The sequence below is a fragment of the Tachyglossus aculeatus genome, chromosome 22, assembly GCF_015852505.1.
Source record: "Tachyglossus aculeatus isolate mTacAcu1 chromosome 22, mTacAcu1.pri, whole genome shotgun sequence".
Taxonomy (NCBI): Eukaryota; Metazoa; Chordata; class Mammalia; order Monotremata; family Tachyglossidae; genus Tachyglossus; species Tachyglossus aculeatus.
Window position 1 is genome coordinate 309049 of NC_052087.1, and position 21612 is coordinate 330660.

Genomic DNA, 21612 nt, shown 5'->3' on the forward strand with positions numbered 1-21612 from the left:
GGAAAAACAGCAACCATTGGAGAACAAAGGATGCTAACTTCGTGCTCAACCGCCAATGAAAGGCCCTAGAAACTGATGGACAGCACGTGCAAAGGGAAGGATGTGTTAAAACCCCGCCCGTGTAAGCCACCCACACTCAGTTTGTAGACCGCTCAGCCGGCTTGTCTGAGATTTTCTCTGTGCCTAGGCAGGCAGTCTTCTCTATGCTACACCTCACCGAAAGGGGTAGCAAACAGTAGCAGATATACTAATAATAGAAGCAGTAGGAACCATACAAGTAGTGGCAATAGGAATAGTAGTAGTAGCTCAGCCTGGTGGACATTACAGAGAACTCCAAGTCAGGAGACCGGGGTTCATTCATTCATTCAATCGTATTTATTGAGCGCTTACTGTGTGCCGAGCACTGTACTAAGCGCTTGGGAAGTACAAGTTGGTCCCATATAGAGACGGGCCCTACCCAACAGCGGGCTCACAGTCTAGAAGGGGGAGACAGACAACAAAACAAAACATATTAACAAAATAAAATAGAATAAATATGTACAAATAAAATAAATAGAGTAATAAATACGTACATACATATATGCAGGTGCTGTGAGGAGGGGAAGGAGGTAAGGCGGGAGGAAGGGGAGGGAGAGAGGTAGGAGGGGGCTCAGTCTGGGAAGGCCTTCTGGAGGAGGTGAGCTCTCAGTAGGGCCTTGAAGGGAGAAAGAGAGCTAGCTTGGAGGATGTGCAGAGGGAGGGCATTCCGGGACAGGGGGAGGACATGGGCCAGGGGTCGACGGCAGAACAGGCGGGAACGAGGCACAGTGAGGAGATTAGTGGCAGAGGAGCGGAGGGTGCGGGCTGGGCTGGAGAAGGAGAGAAGGGAGGTGAGATTGGAGGGAGCGAGGTGATGGAGTGCCTTGAAGCCGAGGGTGTGAGCCCACTGTTGGGTAGGGACCGTCTCTATATGTTGCCAACTTGTGCTTCCCAAGCGCTTAGTACAGTGTTCTGCACACAGTAAGTTCTCAATAAATACGATTGCTTGATTGATTGAGGGTGAGGAGTTTTTGCCTGATGCGTAGGTTGATTGGTAGCCTCTGGAGATTTTTGAGGAGGGGAGTAACATGCCCAGAGCGTTTCTGCACAGAGACGATCCGGGCAGCGGCGTGAAGTATGGATTGAAGTGGGGAGAGACAGGAGGATGGGAGATTGGAGAGGAGGCTGATCCAGTAATCCAGTTGGGATAGGATGAGAGATTGAACGAGCAAGGTAGCAGTTTGGATGGAGAGGAAAGGGTGGATCTTGGCGATGTTGTGGAGGTGAAACCGGCAGGTTTTGGTGTTGGATTGGATGTGAGGGGTGAACGAGAAAACGGAGTCGAGGATGACACCAAGGTTGCGGGCTTGTGAGACAGGAAGGATGGTAGTGCCGTCAACAGTGATGGGAAAGTCAGGGAGAGGGCAGGGTTTGGGAGGGAAGATTAAGAGTTCAGTATTCGACATGTTGAGTTTTAGATGGCGGGCAGACATCCAGATGGAGATGTCCTGAAGGCACGCGGAGATACGAGCCTGGAGGGAGGGAGAGAGAGCAGGGGCAGAGATGTAGATTTGGGTGTCATCAGCGTAGAGATGATAGTTGAAGCCATGGGAGCGAATGAGTTCTCCAAGGGAGTGAGTGTAGATAAAGAACAGAAGGGGACTGAGAACTGACCCTTGAGGAACCCCTACAGTAAGAGGTGGGAGGGGGAGGAGGATCCCGCAAAAGAGACTGAGAATGAAGGGCCAGAGAGATAAGAGGAGAACCGGGAGAGGACAGAGTCTGTGAAGCCAAGGTTGGATAGTGTGTTGAGGAGAAGGGGGTGATCCACAGTGTCGAAGGCAGCTGAGAGGTCGAGGAGAATTAGGATAGAGTATGAGCCTTTGGATTTGGCAAGCAGGAGATCATTGGTGACCTTTGAAAGGGCAGTTTCCGTGGAATGTAGGGGACGGAAGCCAGATTGGAAGGGGTCGAGGAGAAAGTTGGCATTGAGGAATTCGAGGCAGCGCGTGTAGATGACTCGTTCAAGGAGTTTGGAAGGAATGGTAGGAGGGAGATAGGGTGATAACTGGAAGGTGAGGTGAGGTCAAGAGAGGGTTTTTTTTAGGACGGAAGAGACGTGGGCATTTTTGAAGGCAGAAGGGAAGGAACGAGTGGAGAGTGAGCGGTTGAAGATGGAAGTTAAGGAGGGGAGGAGGGGCCGAGCGAGAGATTTCATGAGAGAGTTCTAATCCAAGCTCTGTCACTTGCCCACTCAGTGACTTTGAATACATTCCTTAAGGCCTCTGTACCTCAGCTTCCATCTGTCAAGAGGGATTTCAAATGCTGTCCTTCCTTCTCCTTACCAGTGAGACCCTTTGTATCTACCCCAGTGCTTAGTGCATTGCTTGGCACACTGTAAGCGCTTACCAAATCCTAAAGAGGGTGCTGTGATGACGATGTTAATGGTGGTTCAGTGTGCTCATCTGATCGGGTTCCAGAGTAGAGGAAGCAGCTGAGAAGTGGGGAGGGAAGGAAAAGTCCGGGTGGGAAAGGGGAAATTCCCAATGTAGATTCTGGCTAAGAGATTTCTGCAGTCCCTCCCCAGGCTGCGCTAATCTTTGGGCCTCTGGTTCCCAACCATTTCATTGTTATTGTTATCATTTTATATTATAATAAAAGAATAATAATAACAACTCTGATTGTGGTACTTATTAAGCATTTCTGTGCACCAACCACTGTATCAAGCTTAACAAATACCATCATTATTACCGATCACTGGGGTAGATGCAAGATCCAAAAATTCAGACACAGTCCCTGACCAACATGGGGTTCACAGTTTAATCCCTATTTTACAGATGAGGGAATTGAGGCCTAGACAAGTGAGATGACTTGCCCAAGCTCACACGGCACACCAGTGGCAGAGCTGCGATTAGAGTCCAGGTACTCTGACTCCCAGGGCCGGGCTCCTTAGGGCCCAAGGTCAGGTGATGTCCCACCCATTCATGACCAGCCCTGCCCCCAACTGACCAATAATAATAATAATAATAATAATGACATTTATTAAGAGCTTACTATGTGCGAAGCGTTGTTCTAAGCGCTGGGAAGGTTACAAGGTGATGAGGTTTGTCGCACGTGGGACTCACAGTCGTAATTCCCATTTTACGGGTGAGGCAACTGAGGTTCAGAGAAGTGAAGTGACTTGCCCAAAGTCACACAGCTGACAAGTGGTGGAGATGAGATTCGAACCCATGGCCTCTGACTCCAAAGCCCAGGCTCTTTCCACTGAGCCACGCCGACCCCGCCCCTCTGGGCTCTGTGTCTATGAGAAAGCTGAACGAGCAGGTCTGCTTCTACTAGGCTCAAATTGGGACCCACTTCGTTTTCGTGAAACCTGCGTGTATTGACTTTTTTGTGCCTAGCACCGAGTCCAGGACCCGTCCCGGCCCTGGTGAGGAGCATCAATGTGTTTGCGGGAGGGAGGGTGGTCCTGGGGAGTGGCTGGAAATGTGGGCCTCACTGTAGGGGTAGGGTCCCTGGTTTGGCGGGATGGAGGAGGGTCTCGCTCCAGGCCTCTTCGGGGTCTGCCGTCTAAAGGGCAGTGTTCCCTGTGCAGGAGCGGCAAGGCGGGGACGGCATCGATGGGGCGCTTCTTGTTGAAAGAACACTGAAATAAGCGCTGGGTAAATACTCCCGACTGAGAATCAGGCCCGGTCCTCGCCCCTTGAGGTCTTCCGGTCTAACAATTGCAGCGGGGGAGAGGCCTGGGGTAGAAACATCGGGAGCAAGGAAATGATAAAGCAGAACACAAGGGCAGCCCTAGCGGGGGCCGATACAACATGGGGAAGGAGAAATGTGGCAGAGAGCGAGGGGCCACCGCCCATCCCCGCTGATGGTACGTTTTCCCGCGCGGCAGGTTTCTTCCTGGAATACCCACGGTAGATCAGTACTAGAAGATCCGGTACCAGCAGAGATTCTCCAAGTGCCAGAAGGAAAGGCGGTAAGTCCAGGGAAGAGACAAGGCCTGGAGGTGCTCCGGACCTGGGGGGAAGGGGGGAAAAGTGGGGAGTCCAAGTGGAGGACCGGGCCCGGACCCAGTCCCCTATTCTCTCCTTCAACTGATCATTCACTATGTACAGAGCCGTATGCCGATCTCTTCCCCGGCTCCCCGGCTACCCTGAGCTGACAGGAATCCTGGGGAGAGTCAGCCTGAGGGAAGGGGTAGGCCCAGCAGAGAGGATGATGGGGGAGACAATCAGATGCGGGGAGCAATGTCAGTCATGGGGAGGTCAGAGGTTTGGCGAGTCAGATGGAGGAGGATCAGACAGGGGGTGGTAAGACCAGTTGAGGGAAGAGTCAGAAGTGGGGAGAATCAGACCAGGGAGAGGAGATAAGGAGAGTGTCTTATGGGGTGATGTCACAAGGGGGAGAGTCATTCATTCGTTCATTCAATTGTATTCTTTGAGCGCTTACTGTGTGCAGAGCACCGTACTAAGCTCTTGGGAATTATAAGTTGGCAACATCTAGAGACGGTCCCTACCCAACAGCGGGCTCACCGTCTAGAAGGGGGAAACAGACAACAAAACAAAACATATTAAAATAAAATAAACAGAATAAATATGTACAAGTAAAATACATAAATAGAGTTATAAATATGTACAAACATATATACATATATACAGATGCTGTGCGGAGGAGAAGGAGGTAAGGTGGGGGGTTGGGAAGGAGGAGGAGGGGGAGAGGAAGGAGGGGGCTCAGTCTGGGGAGGAGGGTGCTCACTCTGGGAAGGAGGGGGCTCAGTCTGGGAAGGAGGGGGCTCAGTCTGGGGAAGGATGGGGAAGGATCTGAGCCAGATGCGGAAGGTTTAGATGGATGAGAGTCATACTGGTGGTGGTGGGGGCGGGGGCGTGTCAGAAGGGGGAGAGTCAGATCTCGGAAGAATCAGTTGGGGGGAAAGTTCAGACACGGGAGAGTCAGATGGGGACGAGTCTGAAGGGGAAAAGGTCATATGAGGGAGAGCAGATGGGAAGAGTCACACTAGAGAATTAAGTGGAAGGGAGATAAGACAGAGAGAGAGTCGAACCCGGGAGAGTCAGACAGGGGAAGAATCAGACAAGTGAAAGTCAAATGGAGGAGAATTAGAGGAAGGAAGAATCAGACCGGAGATAGACAAGGAGCCTGGCAGAGCCCCAGGGAGTTACAGGGTCAGAGAGAGGATGGAGGGGCTCTGGGGAAGGGGTTGAGTGTGGGGAAAGAGGAAGGGCAGGACAGGGCTCCCTACTAGGAGGCGGCGGTCGGGGGCAGAGGAGTGGTCCGATATGTCTTTGGGCCAGCCAGGGGCAGGGGGCTGAAAGAGAGACTCTGCCCAGGTCAGGCTGGAGATGGGGGCAGTGGAGGGAGGATGCCAGGAGTCCCCAGTCCCTAATTCTTCATCCTTCTGACCACCACAGTTACGAGCACAGGGCATACACCATAGTGGATGGTGCTCTACAAAACTTAGCCAGAACAGTTGAAGAGCAGGAGAAGAAGATAGAAGATGAGGAGGAAGTCGAGAAGGAGGAGACAGAAGAGGAGGAGGAGGACGAAAAGGAGGTTAAGACTGAGGAGGAAGAGGAAGACGAGAATGAGGAGAAGACAGAGCAGGAGGGGAAGGATGAAAAGGAGGAAGAAGATGAGGAGAAGACAGAGGAGGAGGAGAAGATAGAGGAGGAGGAGGAAGACAAGGAGGAGGAAGACGAGGAGGAGAAGACAGAAGAGGAGGAAGAAGACAAGGAGAAGACAGAGGAGGAGGAAGAAGACAAGAAGGAGGAGAAAGCAGAGGAGGAGGAGGAAGACAAGAAGGAGGAGGAAGACGAGAAGGAGGAGGAAGACGAGAAGGAGGAGGAAGACAAGAAGGAGGAGGAAGACGAGAAGGAGGAGGAACATGAGAAGGAGAAGACGGAGGAGGAGGAAGATGAGAAGGAGGAGGAGAAATATGAGGGGCTCCAGCATGTATGTTCCCCAGAGCCCGCCTCAGGTGGTGATGTTCCGCTGGCTGGGGGCTCTGTTCCAAAATCCCAGAAAAATTTGGCCCAGGGCAGGAGAGGCCTCCAAAGAAAAGAGGACGAGGGGAGACTTGGCTGGGTGGGCCGTGCCCGGAGGTGGGTGAGGAATTCCCTGCGGAGGAATTCCAGGGTGCAAACCTAGGGCAATTCTTATTTGACAGGAAGGATAGACTGAACTCATCTGTCTGTGTGGAAACATGTACTGCGTGGAGGAGGAGATGAATTCCTAACGGAATTTGTGTAGCTCCGCAGCTTGAGAGTGTGGTTGGAACTACCACTTTAGAAGATCAAAAGGGAAAATTTCTTTGAGTGAAGGTGCCTACCTCAAACAGTGATCAGCTCACTTTATTTTGAAGTATGGATCTTGTTAAGGGAAAAGTGATTTCTCAATTGGTTAAGCATGAAAATGCAAAGCAGGTGATAGTTTTGCCTGTTGGATGGTACTTCAAATACTGTGTCAGAGATTTTAATGTGTTAACTGTATGTAGATTTTGCTAACTTGATAAAGGGATGTATAAAAAAGTTGATTAAAACCTTTCATGTTTATATCTAGCCAGTATAAAGATGATGGCCTAAGTAAAGAAATTTGTCTCATTATGTTCACTGTAGAACTATGTATAAGGAAAAAAAGGAATGTAAAGAAAACATGTGCTCCTTTCCTTCATAATTTTGAATAAATGGGTAAATGGAAAATTGGTGTAAAGAAATGTTGTTTTGGGTTACAAACTGTGGTGTTACTAAGAATAAAGGGGAAAATTTGGCATAATTGAGTTTGGATTATTATTATTATTATTACAGTGATTATTATTCATTATTATTATTATTATTATTATTATTATTATTACAGTGATTGGCCCAGAGTAAGTGCCTCAAAAAAACTTCATTTATCATTATTATCTGTTCCCCTTATCTGGAGAGTGTCGGTCTTCAAAGCCAAACCAATTCATCCTCTCTGCCTCACTGCCCTGTCACTCACACCACCTCCCATCTTTCTCTGGTGAGTCTCCCCCTCAGAGACCTTTGACCTTAGTAGCATTGGCCCCACAGCTGGCACCAACTCCAGCCCCAGTCCAGGTACCCAAGAACTTAGTACAGTGCTCTGCACACAGTGAGTATTCAATAAATACAATGGATTGGTTGTACATCCAATCGTTGATTTTTACTGCCCTAGTTCTAAAGATGTTTATGTCTCTCGTCAATTAGAGTGTAAGAACTTTATGGGCAGAAAGCGTGTTCATTCATTCATTTATTTGATGTATTATTGAGCACTTACCATGCACAGAGCACTATACTCTGTGATTGGGGGAGTACAATATAAAAAAAATTGGGGAACACATTCCCTCCCCACCATGAGTTTATGGTCCATATGTGTGCAATGTAGAGAATGATCTTTTCACTTTTCTTCTGCTGTGAAACAGCAAACAAATGTGAGCAGGACCCTCAAAGACTACCCAGAATAGGTCAGATAACTAGAGATAAATAATTTTACTATTTGTTAAGCACTGTTTTAATCCCTAGGGAAGAACCATGATAATCATAGTAAACACAGTCCCTGCTCCCCATGGGGCTTACAGACTAATAGGAGGGAGAACAGGCATTGAATTCCCACTTTTGCAGATGAGCATACTGTGGCACAGAGAAGTGAAGTGACTTGCCTGAGATGAAACAGCAGGCATATGGATTAGAACCCAAGCCCTCTGTCCCCTCTGGCCTGTACTCTTTCCATGAAGCCATGCTGCACCTCAAAACTAGTAGAGTTCCTAGGAAACTCGTGGAGGGTCTTGTAGCACAAAGGGTCTTCCCTGGAACAAACAGTTCTGAGCATGTCTGTTAGGGTCCTGAACAAAGAAAGCAATTAGCATTGAGCAGCAACTTTAGGCTCTCTCGGGGGGACCCAGTAACTACATATTCACTCTTATTCTCCTGTTGCAGCTCAAGAGGGTGAAGTAACTTCACCTCTGCTTTCTACCATATTTGTCACTCGAACTTGCCTAACACCTAGTTCAGCATTGAGAAGCAGCATGGACTAATTGGTCCTGGGAGTCAGAGAACTGGATTCTAGTCCCAGTTCCACCACTTAGCTGCTGTGTCACCTTGGACATGTCATTTAGCTTCTTTGTGCCTCAGCTTCCTCACCTGCAAAATGGAGATTCAATACCTGCTCTCCCTCCTAGTAAGGCGGTGAGCCCCATGTGGGACAGAGACTGTGTCCAACCTGATTAACTCGTATCTACCCCAGGATTTAGCACAATGCTTGACAGATAGTAAGTGCTTAATACTATTAAAAAAATGCTTAACCAGACATCAGCCCTGAAGACCCTTCTGTATAGCAAGTCTCCCTACCTATGGGGACTATCCACAGAAGAGTATCCCCCTCCCCGCCCCAGAATTGCTCGGTACATAATGATAATAAAAATTAGGGTTTTTGTTAAGTGCTTACTGAGTGTCAAGCATTTAGATAAACGTAAATCAGGTCAAATAGTCCCTGTTCCACCTGGGTTCATAGTCTAAGAAGGGAAAAGGACACGCACTGAATCCCCATTGCACAGATAAGGAAACCGAGGCACAGAGAATTTGAATGACTTGTCCAAGATCAAACAGCAGATAAAGGGTAGAATTGGGATTAGAACAAAAGTCTTCTGACTCCTAGGTTCAAACATTCCACCAGACTGTGCCTCTCCACTCCCCCACAGTGTAGGATAGAGTTCAGGAAGTCAACATTCCTATTGTTCCCCAAAGCCTCTTGTTACTACATCTGGTGGAAGTGATGTGGCTTAGTGGAAAGACCACGGACCTGGGATTCAGATGATCTGGGTTCTAATCCCAGGTCCACCACTTATCTGCTTTATGACCTTGGGAAGTCACCTCACTTCACTGTGTCTCAGTTGCCTCATCTGTAAAATGGGGATTAATACTGCGCACCCAGGTTGTACCCAGTGCTTAGTACAGTGCCTGGAACGAAGTAAGTGCTCAACAAAGGTCTCTGCACCTGAAAGCTCTCAATAAATACCACTGAATTAGAGATTAATGGAATACCATAAAAAACCCAACCCCCAAACAACAACAACAATAACCCAGAGACATAAATCTGGGCTGTATGGGCAATCATCTATTTCAGTGAATTCCAGGCCTGGGCTCTTTCCACTAGGTCAGGCTGCTTCTCTACTGCAATAGTAATAATGAAAATAATACCCAAAAAGGAAATTGGTGTTATAGTAAACACTCCCTATAGACTTTATCTCCAAGACAACAACAACAGCAAAAAAGGCTGCATTGATCCCAATGTAACCTGTTGCCAGTTTTGTCTGAATAGGGGTCATATCATAAAGGAACAGTACAGAGTTCATAACCCTAAGGAATCTGAGGTTAATGTAAAGGAAGCTTCAGAAAAATCCTTAACAAAGTCTGTTTCTGCTCATCAAATGACTTAGTTTGGCTAGTAGTATCTGGTTGATATGTTATCCTGTCAATCTGTGACAGAGATAATAGCTTCTTAAGAATTCAGCTTTGAAAGTGCAAAATACAGGAATCAGGTCCACACTCAGGAACAGTTAAAAGATCATACACCCTCCCCTAAATCATCATGGGCTTTAGGAGAAAACAATCTCCAACTTTAGCAGAGGCAGAGGTGACAGGTGAGAATGAGCTGACCGAGGAAATAGAAATATGGGAGCATGATGGATCGCAAACATCTGGCAATATTACCAACTTACTTTGTTGAAAGAAAAAAGGTCAGTGTCAATTTTGGAACCTTTTATTCCACATGACAAGAGTTGTACTATTTTTCTTGCATCTTCTGAGAAGCCAGTAATAGTATTGTTGAGTCCAAAAAAATATAAATCACGTCTCAGCAACACGAGACAATGGGGTTTTTTAATTGCAGTATTTAATACAGATCTGGATGGATGAAGACAGAGTCTGTTGCCCTAAAAGCAGACTCAACCTCATCCCTGAAAGGTGGAAGAGGAAAAACTCAGGCAAAAACTCCTCACTTCAAGCAAAAATTCCTCATTCTCGGCTTCAAGGTTCTCCATCACCTTGCCCCTTCCTACTTCACCTCCCTTCTCTCCTTCTACAGCCCATCCCGAACAGTCCATTCCTCTGTTGCTAACCTCCTCATTGTGCCTCGTTCTCACCTGTCCCGTCGTCGACCCCTGGACCACGTCCTTCCTCTAGCCTGGAATGTCCTCCCTCCACACATCTGCCAAACTAGCTCTCTTCCTCCCTTCAAAGCCCTACTGAGAGCTCACCTCCTCCAGGAGGCCTTACCAGACTGAGCCCCGCTTTTTCCTCTCCTCCTCCTCCCCTCCCCATCGCCCCCGTCCCTCCCTCTGCCCTACCCCCTTCCCCTCCCCACGGCACTTGTATATATTTGTACATTTATATTGCTGTATTTATGTGTACATATTTACTATATTTCCTTTATTACTGATGTGCATATAGCTATAATTCTAATTACTCTGATGGTATTGACACATGTCTACGTGTTCTGTTTTGTTGTCTGCTCCCCCTTCTAGACTGTCGGCCCGTTGTTGTGTAGGGACCATCTCTACATATTGCCGATTTGTAATAACAATAACAATGATGATGGCATTTATTAAGCGCTTACTATGTGCAAAGCACTGTTCTAAGCGCTGGGGAGGTTACAGGGTGATCAGGTTGTCCCACGGGGGGCTCACAGTTTTAATCCCCATTTTATAGATGAGGTAACAGAGGCACAGAGATTTTGATGTGCTACTATTGCCCCCAAGAGTTTTCCACGTTTCCCTGAAATGATGGGCCTGTTTTGAGGCTTTCTCTCCTTACATCGGGCAACAGGAGGGTAGAGCAGTCCTATAGGGGCTCCGGATAATGGTCTGAGCAAGAGTTTTTAAAGGTTTCAGCCTCGCCTGACCTTTGCCGTTCCAGATTCTTCCTCATGTCAGAGAACAAGGTTTTTCTGCCCAGAGTGTGCACATTTTAAAGCAGTAGGAAAGAGATCCTGTTCCTCCTGGGTATTTTCTAACCTGATCCCACGAAGAGGCAGGGATCCAAAGGTTCAATTCCTTTGTCTTTTCTTAAAGTGGAAGTTGAGAAGCCTGGAAATTATAACCAATTGAAGTTGACGTAATTTGGAACACAGATCAAAATTCAGTTCATTCCTAAACATGTCAGTTAAAAACCACCTTCATAAGTGTGTCCGTATCACACTTATCACACCCTTATATCCTCTGGACTTGAAAGCTCATCGTTGACAGGGAATGTGTCTACCAGGTCTCTTATATCATTCTCTCCCAAGCACTTAGTACAGTTCTCGGCACACAGCTGGGATCCATAAATATGATTTATTGGCCGATTAATATCAGTTATTTCACATACAAGACAGTTTCCATTCATAAACGCCAATGGCAAAGATAAGCGAATGGGCAGTAAGTGCTCAATAAATACTATTGAATGAATGAAATGGAAAGAAAAAGTATTCTTTGGCTGCAGACGTGCTAAGGCTTTCAAATCTTATTGAGAGTTCACCATTTGGGGAGTGGAGGTGGGCAGAGTTCCCACTGGGCCCCCTCCCACTTCTCTTCCCCTTCTCTCCCCGGCCTTCTTGTAGGAAGCTCGTTCGTTCTCGGGTTCTTCCACGGCGGTTCTCACCAGCATGTCTGCATTAAAAGATTCCGGATGAGGATTTGGAAACCCGTTGTTGGCCCTGTCTGGGATATGCTCTACTGGCTTGAGGAGCTGAATTGACTTACAACCTGCGATGGTAGAGGGCTCATTCAGGGCCCTGGATCACGGCTGTCAAAACATCCCTCTATCTCATTCCTACTCTTCCTGCATCCAGTACATTGCCTAGTGCTCCCAATCTCCTTTCCCCCGGGAACAATGTGGCAAAAAGCAGAGACTCCTAATTCTGTTTCCAAGCTCTTTCCCTACTAGGTCAAGCCTACTCTTCCATATTTACTTGAGGAATGGCTGCTGCTATGACTCCTCAGCCAGAGAGATGGAGTCGTTTCAGTGGATGTAAATTCGTAGGTGGGAGAAAAGGAATCAAAACCTGATTCAAGCTGCATGTCTTGGTGTTCTGCCCCGGAAGGTCTGAGGTCACAGGTATTTATATCACCTGTGGCTTGGGCCATTCCCGTTTCCATCCTCTGATTGCTCAATCTCCACCCCTTTCACCCTCCATACCTTATTTGGTTGGCACGGAGGTGAGGGACACCTGTCTTTCCGCCCTGCTCCCCTCTGACCAGAGAAGTCGTATCAGAGGTGGCATTTTGACCTTGGGATGGCTGATGCCCAGGGTCACCTTGGCAAAGAGAGCCAGTTCCCATTGGGACCCTCTCCCACTGTCCTTCCCCTTCCCTCCCCCTCCTTTTTCCAGGAAGCTTCATGAGTTCTGAGAAAAGGTTGCAAAAAGAAAAAAAATGAGGCAAATATTAACATTAAGAAACATTTTATTCGATTGTGTAGTTTATACCTTTACCTTTCCCTTTACCTAGGGAAATAAGTGATGGTTTCAATTTAGAATAGAACTTGGAAGCCAACGGCGATTTGGAGCAATTTCCTCTACAAAGCTGCTATTCAGGTCAAATCCTTCACGATGCATCTTCAATCGGGTGAAATCCTTCAAGAAGATAGGTCCAAGTCTGCCCTTTTCAATGGCTTATGTTTGATGTTTTCCGAATTGTAATTCCCAGATTGCCCGATGAAGCGAGCAGGGGGCAGCTCTGGGGACGAGGGGAAGAGAGACCTTCCATGAACTATGGGAAGAAGGAACCCAGGTAGAACAGGGTTGGGGCGGTGAGGGGAGGAGGACGAGGTTTCCTCCGAAACTGAAGTGCATATAAGTGACCCTCGAACTGAACTCCGAGGAAGGGGGAATCATGGTTTAGGCCTCCGCAGTCAGGGCTCTGCCAGCTCCTCTGTGTGGTGCATGCTGCCTCAGGTCGTCTCTGCACTCGTCAGCCCGGAGAGGGCAAAGAATTGAGGGAGAGGTGAGAGCCGGTGCTGACAGAGAGAACAGGACTCTAGTCCCCATTTCACAGGAGGGGAAAGAGAAACAGAGAAAGAAAGGCCTGCCCAAGATCACGCAACAGGAATGAGGTCTGAGTGGGACTGGCACCTGGCTCTTCTGACTCCCAGTGTCGTGCTTTTTCCACCAAGTCACGCTGAGACCTGAATAGCCTACACAGTTGCTAATTGCATGCTCTCGGAGACACGGGAGCATGCGTGCCAGACGCGAGTCAATGGTACTGTGTTTTCAAGAACCGGAGGTGATGGGATTTCTGAATCCCTCTGGGGTGGTGTCGGGGCGTGGAGCAGGAGACGTAGAAGGAATTGCTCTTCCCAATCCGTTTTAAGCGGAGTACGTGCAGTGGGTTATGGAAGACTTCATTCTAAGGACAGACCGGTGACAAACACAAACTTTAAGCTAAGCGTTCAGAGACCAGGAAAGTAACAACACCCTCCATCCCCATGGGATCACGTGATCTGATAATAACCCTCCAACACCCCCATCTCCCCTCCTGACCCCTAAAAACTCAGCCTCCATCCCATGTTTTCCCTTTCAGTTTCTCGAGTTTGCAGGTCACAAAGACACCTCTCTTCTTTTACCTCAGCGTGAAGTTCATGTCCCCCCACCCCCACCCTCAGGCTCCAATCGCCCCTTGCCGCTCCACACACACTCCCTCCTCTTTCTCTGCGATTCGGGTTCGGCTGCTTCAAGGGACAGCCTTTCTGCCATAATAACTCACCTATGCAGACTTTGTCGCCTTCTTCTGGACCTTAGCCATTTCCTGGTGTTTCCTTCTGGTGCTCTGGAACCAGGCTGTAACCTGGATGGGGAAGTAAACAGAAAATCGGTTCAGTTTGGGTCAAATAAGTGTGTGTGTGTGTGTGTGTGTGTGTGTGTGTGTGAGTGTGTTTGTGAAGGAAGAGAGGGAAGTTTGGAGACAGGGCGGGAGCAACCTAACTGATTCCCTGCAGAGGCAACATTTGGCCTCATCTTGTAAAACGAAGATGCGATTGAGACTCCTGGGAGCTGACGAACAACCACATCTCCAGGCCACGACTTCCGTTCAAGTCAGTTCAGTAGAGGCTCTTGTGCGGTCAGATGAAGCAGAGTGGCTCAGTGCACGGGCTTTGGAGTCAGAGGTCATGGGTTCAAATCCCACCTCCGCCACTTGTCGGCTGTGTAATCCTCGGAGACTTCAACATCCACATGGATATCCCTGATGACTCCTCTGCCGCCCGCCTTCTACCTCTCCTCGACGTTGCCAACCTCTTGCTCCACCCCACCTCACCCACTCACCAACTTGGTCATCTCCTATCGCTGCGTCCACCCTCACCAACTCTGAAATCCCTCTCTCTGATCATAATCTTCTCACCTGCCTCCTCACTCACACTCCTTTCCCCTTTAAATCCATATTACTCCCTCACAGAGATCTCCGCTCTCTTGACCCCATCCATCTTTCTGAGCGCCTCACACCCCATCTTGCCTCTCTCTCCTCTCTACCCAGTCTTGACGATCAGATTATTGCTCTCAACTATACCCTTTCTACTCAGCTAGACTCACTCACTCCCCTTTCCCTTCGCCGCTCTCGTACCACTAACCCACAGCCCTGGATCACTGCCACTGTCCGCCTCCTTCGCTCTTATGCTCGAGCTGCCGAACGCTGTTAGCGAAAGTCTAAACACCATGCCAACCTCGTTCACTTCAAGTTTATCCTTTCCTGCCTTTCCTGCCCTCTCCTCTGCCAGACAAAACTATTTCTCCTCCCTTATTGACACCCCTGCCCACCATCCCCGCCAGCTCTTCCATACATTTAATGCCCTTCTCAGGCCCCAGTTCCTCCCTGAACAATCTGGCCTCCTACTTCATTAACAAAATTAAATCCATCAGGTCCGACCTCCCCAAAGTCACTTCCCCCCCCACCCCCGTTCTCTAACCCCCCGGCTCTCAACACTCTCTGCTACTCTCCCATCCTTCCCAGCAGTATCCTCAGAGGAGCTCTCCTCCCTCCTCTCAAGTGCTACTCTGGCCACCTGTGCTTCTGACCCCCATTCCCTCTCATTTCATGAAATCTCTCGCTCCATCCCTTCTCCCCTCCTTAACTTCCATCTTCAACCGCTCACTCTCCACTGGTTCCTTCCCCTCTGCCTTCAAACATGCCCATGTCTCTCCCATCCTAAAAAAACCCCTTCCTTGACCCTAGTGCTAGTTATCGCCCCATATCCCTCCTACCATTCCTTTCCAAACTCCTTGAACGAGTTGTCTACACGCGCTGCCTAGAATTCCTCAACACCTACTCTCTCCTCGACCCAGTCTGGCTTCCATCCCCTACATTCCACGGAAACTGCCCTCTCAAAGGTCACCGATGACCTCCTTCTTGCCATATCCAACGGCTCATACTCTATTCTAATCCTCCTCGAACTCTCAGCTGCCTTCCACACTGTGGACCACCCCCTCCTCCTCAACAAGCTATCTGACCTTGGCTTCACAGACTCCATCCTCTCCTGGTTCCCCTCTTATCTCTCCAGTCCCTCTGCCCATCCGGAAGCTAGCTCTCTTCCTCCCGTCAAGGCCCTACCGAGAGCTCACCTCCTACAGGAGGCCTTCCTAGACTGAGCCCCTTCCTTCCTCTCCCCCTCGTCCCCCTCTCCATCCCCCTCATCTTGCCTCCTTCCCTTCCTCACAGCACCTGTATATACGTATACATGTTTGTACATATTTATTACTCTATTTATTTATTTTACTTCTACATATCTATTCTATTTATTTTATTTTGTTAGTATGTGTGGTTTTGTTCTCTGTCTCCCCCTTTTAGACTGTGAGCCCACTGTTGGGTAGTGTTGGGTGCCTCTATATGTTGCTAACTTGTACTTCCCAAACGCTTAGTACAGTGCTCTGCACACAGTAAGCGCTCAATAAATATGATTGATTGATTGTGTGACTTTGAGCAAGTCACTTCACTTCTCTGGGCCTCAGTTCCCTCATCTGCAAAATGGGGATTAAGACCGTGAGGCGCCCCGTGGAACAACCTGATCACCTTGTAACCTCCCCAGCACTTAGAACAGTGATTTGCGTGTAGTAAGTGCTTAATAAGCGCCATTATTATTGTTGTGAAATGGACGATATGGCGTGTGGAGCAGGGGCGAGGAGAGGAGGCAGATGGGAGAGCGAAAGAAAAGCATCTTGAAATCAATCAATCAATCAATCAATCGTATTTATTGAGTGCTTACTATGTGCAGAGCACTGTACTAAGCGCTTGGGAAGTACAAATTGGCATCACATAGAGACAGTCCCTACCCAACAGTGGGCTCACAGTCTAGAAGGGGGAGACAGAGAACAGAACCAAACATACCAACAAAATAAAATAAGTAAGATAGAAATGTACAAGTAAAATAAATAAATAAATAGAGTAATAAATATGTACAACCATATATACATATATACAGGTGCTGTGGGGAAGGGAAGGAGGTAAGACGGGGGGATGGAGAGGGGGACGAGGGTAAGAGGAAAGAAGGGGCTCAGTCTGGGAAGGCCTCCTGGAGGAGGTGAGCTCTCAGCAGGGCCTTGAAGGGAGGAAGAGAGCTAGCTTGGCGGATGGGCAGAGGGAGGGCATTCCAGGCCCGGGGGATGACGTGGGCCGGGGGTCGATGGTGGGACAGGCGAGAGCGAGGTACAGTGAGGAGATTAGTGGTGGAGGAGCGGAGGGTGCGGGCTGGGCAGTAGAAGGAGAGAAGGGAGGTGAGGTAGGAGGGGGCGAGGTGATGGACAGCCTTGAAGCCCAGGGTGAGGAGTTTCTGCCTGATGCGCAGATTGATCGGTAGCCATTGGAGGTTTTTGAGGAGGGGAGTAATATGCCCAGAGCGTTTCTGGACAAAGATAATCCGGGCAGCAGCATGAAGTATGGATTGAAGTGGAGAGAGACACGAGGACGGGAGATCAGAGAGAAGGCTAGTGCAGTAGTCCAGACGGGATAGGATGAGAGCTTGAATTAGCAGGGTAGCGGTTTGGATGGAGAGGAAAGGGCGGATCTTGGCAATGTTGCGGAGCTGAGACCGGCAGGTTTTGGTGACGGCTTGGATGTGAGGGGTGAAGGAGAGAGCGGAATCGAGGATGACACCAAGGTTGCGGGCTTGTGAGACGGGAAGGATGGTAGTGCCGTCAACAGAGATGGGAAAGTCAGGGAGAGGACAAGGTTTGGGAGGGAAGACAAGGAGCTCAGTCTTCGACATGTTGAGCTTTAGGTGGCGGGCGGACATCCAGATGGAGATGTCCTGAAGGCAGGAGGAGATGCGAGCCTGGAGGGAGGGGGAGAGAGCAGGGGCAGAGATGTAGATCTGGGTGTCATCAGCGTAGAGATGATAGTTGAAGCCGTGGGAGCGAATGAGGTCACCAAGGGAGTGAGTGTATATTGAGAACAGAAGGGGACCAAGAACTGAACCTTGGGGAACCCCCACAGTAAGAGGATGGGAGGGGGAGGAGGAGCCTGCAAAAGAGACTGAGAAAGAACGACCGGAGAGATAAGAGGAGAACCAGGAGAGGACGGAGTCTGTGAAGCCAAGGTCAGATAACGTGTTGAGGAGAAGGGGGTGGTTGGTCCACAGTGTCAAAGGCAGCTGAGAGGTCGAGGAGGATTAGGACAGAGTATGAGCCGTTGGATTTGGCAAGCAGGAGGTCATTGGTGACCTTTGAGAGGGCAGTTTCCGTGGAATGAAGGGGACGGAAGCCAGACTGGAGGGGGTCGAGGAGAGAGTTGTTGTTGAGGAATTCTAGGCAGCGCGTGTAGACAACTCGTTCAAGGAGTTTGGAAAGGAATGGTAGGAGGGATATGGGACGATAACTAGAAGGTGAGGTGGGGTCAAGAGAGGGTTTTTTTTTTTTAGGATGGGAGAGACATGGGCATGTTTGAAAGCAGAGGGGAAGGAACCAGTGGAGAGTGAGCGGTTGAAGATGGAAGTTAAGGAGGGGAGAAGGGATGGAGCGAGAGATTTCATAAGATGAGAGGGAATGGGGTCAGAAGCACAGGTGGCCGGAGTAGCACTTGAGAGGAGGGAGGAGAGTTCCTCTGAGGATACCGCTGGGAAGGATGGGAGAGTAGCAGAGAGTGTTGAGAGCCGGGGGGTTGGAGAAAGGGGGGAAGAGACTTTGGGGAGGTCGGACCTGATGGATTTAATTTTGTTAATGAAGTAGGAGGCCAGGGGTGAGGGAAGGAGGAGGGGGAGGAACCGGGGGCCTGAGCAGGGAGTTGAATGTACGGAAGAGCTGGCGGGGGGTGATGGGCATGGGTGTCAATAAGGGAGGAGAAATAGTTTGAAAGATAGAGGGATGTGGGCAGAAGGGCCAAGGAACCTCAATTAAGCATAGACGATGGATTCTTGGTACCACACCCGTTCCTGCTTCCTCCACTGGTCAACTGTGCACTCCTCTAGATCACTACCTGAGGGAACTCAAGCCCACAGATAAGCAGGCTTCTTACCTGTGGAACGGAGATCGTCAAATCTCCAGCCAGTCTTACTGCTTCAGCGGTCCTGACCTGATGCTTCAATTTAAATGTGGTCCACAAGGCTTCCATGATGGATTTGCTCACAGGACGATTCCGGGGGATTTTGTGGACCACCACCTTGTCCCTCTTCCTCTTGGCTGCCTTCCTTTCCTTTTCTTCCGCCTCTGTCTCTTCCATTCCATCACCTCCGTCGTTGTTCCTAACAATACCGATGAGTGCAGAGGACGGTCCGGACCCATGTGCCTGATCTGGGGGTGCCATTCGCTGTTCCGGAAAGCAGAAAGGGCGCTATAAGATACAGAAAACGAACAGTAAGCGGAGGACCCTGGAACCACCTGACGTGGAATACGGCGGACCCATCCCCCTCTCCCAGTACCCAGCCCTCACCCCGGTCGATAACGTCCCTAAGTTCCTCTCCCTTAAATAAACTTTTTTGTTACACTACCTGAACTTTGAAAGGTGTTGTTACCTGGGTGATCACGGCCCACGGTCTGGGCGTAGTTCTTGAAGCACGATCGTTCAATCTCTTCGTCCCCTTCAAATAGCAGGAGTTTCGCTGAGGACACCATATTCACTTCCACCGGAGAGACTTTTGAGTAAGCCTGGGTGAGCTCCGGAACGCTCACCGAGCAGCCGTAGTTTCTGTCAACGGGAGAAGTCTGCAGGAGAAAAGAACGGAGAAAGTTCAGCTCAAGAGTTTTGCCCCATTCCCGCCACGCGTGTCTGCCGATCTCTTCTGAAGCTGGGAAATGAAGGAGCAGCAGAAGCAGCGTGGGTCAGTGGAAAGAGCACGGGCTTTGGAGTCAGAGGTCACGGGTTCAAATCCTGACTCCGCCACTTGTCAGCTGAGTGACTTTGGGCAAGTCACTTAACTTCTCTGGACCTAAGTTACCTCATCAGTAAAATGGGGATTAAGACTGTAAGCCCGCCTTGGGACAACCTTGTGACCTCCCCAGCGCTAAGCACAGTGCTGTGCACATAGTAAGCACTTAATAAATACCACTATTATTATTTAAGGAAAACGGGCAACCATTGCTCTGGGAGTGGAATTGGCCTACAGCTCTCTTTGAAGCTCCCCAGAGGACAGAGTCGATCTAGGGATGGACTGACTCTTCGGTGTGATCTACCCACGGGGAAGGCCAGCCAAATCAGTTTGCCCTGCTTCCCGCCACCATCTCGCAAGGGCCCAGATTGGGAAACCCTACTCCTGCTGGATTGGCTCCAATTCCTCACTTACCCTATCTCCACTCCTGTATCACGCTCTGCTACCTGGTGTGATCCCACCACCTGGCACCACAGCCGATTGGAGAGACTTCGGGATGTGAACGCTTCGTGGAGAGAACGAAGCACAGGAGCAGTGCGGCCCCACAGGTCTATTTGAAGAGCGAGGAGGGGCGGGGTGTGGGCCCTTCTCACTCTAGGGAGAGAGTTCACACTATAACTGCCAACCCATTAGAAAGGTTCACATTTTCATGCCAACAGTTCCCTCACAGGTAATCAATCTTTGCTATGAGTTGAGTGTGAACTGAGTGCTGACTATCACCGGTCTGAATGATCCCCATCCCTGTCGTTTAAGAAATGAGCTTCCCACGCGGAAAACTCTTGGGACAATAGTATTCATTCATTCATTTATTCAATCGTATTTATTGAGCGCTTTCTGTACGCAGAGCACGGTACTAAGCGCTTGGGAAATACAAGTTGGCAACATATAGAGACGGTCCCTACCCAACAGAGGGCTCACAGTCTAGAAGGGGGAGACAGACAACAAAACATATTAACAAAATAAAATAAATAGAATAAATATGTACAAGTAAAATAAATAGAGTAATAAATATGTACAAACGTATATACATATATACAGGTGCTGTGGGGAGGGGAAGGAGGTAGGGCGAGGGATGGGGAGGGGGAGGAGAGGAAGAGGAAGGAGGTGACTCAGTGTGGGAAGGCCTCCTGGAGGAGGTGAGCTCTCAGTAGGGCTTTGAAGGGAGCAAGAGAGCTAGCATGGCGGATGTGCGGAGGGAGGGCATTCCGGGCCAAGGGGAGGACGTGGGCCGGGGGTCGACTGTAGGACAGGAGAGAACGAGGCACAGTGAGGAGGTTAGTGGCGGAGGAGCACAGGGTGCAGGCTGGGATGGAGAAGGAGAGAAGGGAGGTGAGGTAGGAGGGGGCGAGGTGATGGAGAGCCTTGAAGCCGAGAGTGAAGAGTTTTTGCCTGATGAAAAGCACACAAGACCTCAGACCGGGAAATTCGGGAGATGGAGAGGTTTCAGTGAATGTAAATTCGTAGATGGGGAGAAAAGGACTCAAAACCTGATTGTAGCTGAAGCATGGGACATCCAACAGGCTGTCTCCGAGAACCTCTCACCTTGTTATCCCGCACACAGCAGAGCCGGGCCCCGGGCCTGGTAGGGGTGGGAGGCGCTGCTTACGGGTGAGGAGTCACCTGCTTCACACCACGGAAGGGATCCGAAGCGGCAGCGGCTGTTCAGGACGTCGGCTGGCGCTAGGGGATGAGGGAGGAGGCCCCTCTCCGCACTGCAGAGTTGATTTCCTTCCCACAACGTGCTGAAAGTTTAAAGGAGGAGAGAAACATAAATATAAGTAAATACATAAATAAATAAATATATAAACAAATAAGTAACAGAAATCCACAGTTATATATGTATGTGCTGTGAGATATGAGGAAGGATGAATGAAGCGCAAGTTCAGAACGGTGAAGAAGGGAGTGGGAGAAGACGAGAGGAGGGCTTACTCAGGGAAGGCTTCTTGGAGATGTGCCTTCAATAGGATTTGAAGTTGGGGGGAGCAATTATCTGTCTGATAGGAGGAAGAAGGGCAAGAATGATCCAGGCAGCAGAATGAAGTTTGGACTGGAGTGATGAGAGAAAAGAATCAGCAGGGTCTTCAAGGAGGCTGATAAAAGACACGATAGAATAACTGTTTAGATTAACATGGCTGACTTTTGGATGGAAAGAAAAAGATGGATTTTAGCAATGTTGTGAAGGCTGAACCGACAGGATTTAGTGATGGTTTGAATATGTGTTGTGTTGAGCAGAACAACTCAGCTGGCATTTCAGTGA